Source organism: Saprolegnia parasitica, assembly GCF_000151545.1.
Source record: "Saprolegnia parasitica CBS 223.65 unplaced genomic scaffold supercont2.25, whole genome shotgun sequence".
Taxonomy (NCBI): domain Eukaryota; phylum Oomycota; class Saprolegniomycetes; order Saprolegniales; family Saprolegniaceae; genus Saprolegnia; species Saprolegnia parasitica.
In genome coordinates, this window is record NW_012156419.1 from 429,008 (window position 1) to 429,761 (window position 754).

Below are 754 nucleotides of genomic sequence, written 5' to 3' on the forward strand. Positions count from 1 at the left end.
TTTTTAGTCCTCCTTTTTCTCATTTATGATCAGGACATATCTTCACCCAAATAGGCCGAACAAGACCGCTCGAAATGGCGCATTCTCACCTCCAAACTGTCCTCTATCGATATGCCAAGTTTCAGCAGATTTTTTTTTCGGACCGATGTCGGCCGCTTTGCTCTCTCGGCGCGGTGGGCGTGGTCAAGGCGCTTTTCCAAAAAATCGGTAAAATGCAAAATAAATGGAGCTCGAGTTTGGAAACGACTTTCCCAATAAATATAGTCATGTGGTAGAATGCTGTGACTATTTTGCGTGGCTCTTTGGTCAGGATTGTGGTAAAAAAAAGTGTAAATATTGATTTGTGGGCGATAAAAGAAGGCTTTTAGACAGTGAATGGCGCGATATGCACGTGAATGTGTAGGCACACATGAGGAGCAATGTGGTGTGTATTGATGAGACACATTGATGATGAAGTTGTAGTGTTGTGTGTGTGAGTGGGTGTAGTTGGTACATAGTCAGTGAAGCCCGTCTAGCTCAGTCGGTAGAGCGCAAGGCTCTTAACCTTGTGGTCGTGGGTTCGAGCCCCACGGTGGGCGATCATTACTTTTTTCCTTTCCATTATGTTCACCTTATCACTCCCAATGCCAAGCTCCATCTTTTCACTTCTTATTACACCATTCTTTTAGTCCTCCTTTTTCTCATTTTTGTTCGGCCATATCTTCACCAAAAAGCACGAACAAGACCACTCGAAATGGCGCATTCTCACCTCCAA

At 44.3% G+C, this 754-nt stretch overlaps 1 non-coding gene across 1 annotated transcript; it reads left to right on the top strand.

Annotated features, from left to right (window-relative positions):
• Positions 1-505: 505 nt before the first annotated feature.
• SPRG_30101 lies at positions 506-578 on the top strand. Its single transcript has one exon. It is a non-coding gene; the product is annotated as a tRNA-Lys (tRNA).
• Positions 579-754: the final 176 nt, after the last annotated feature.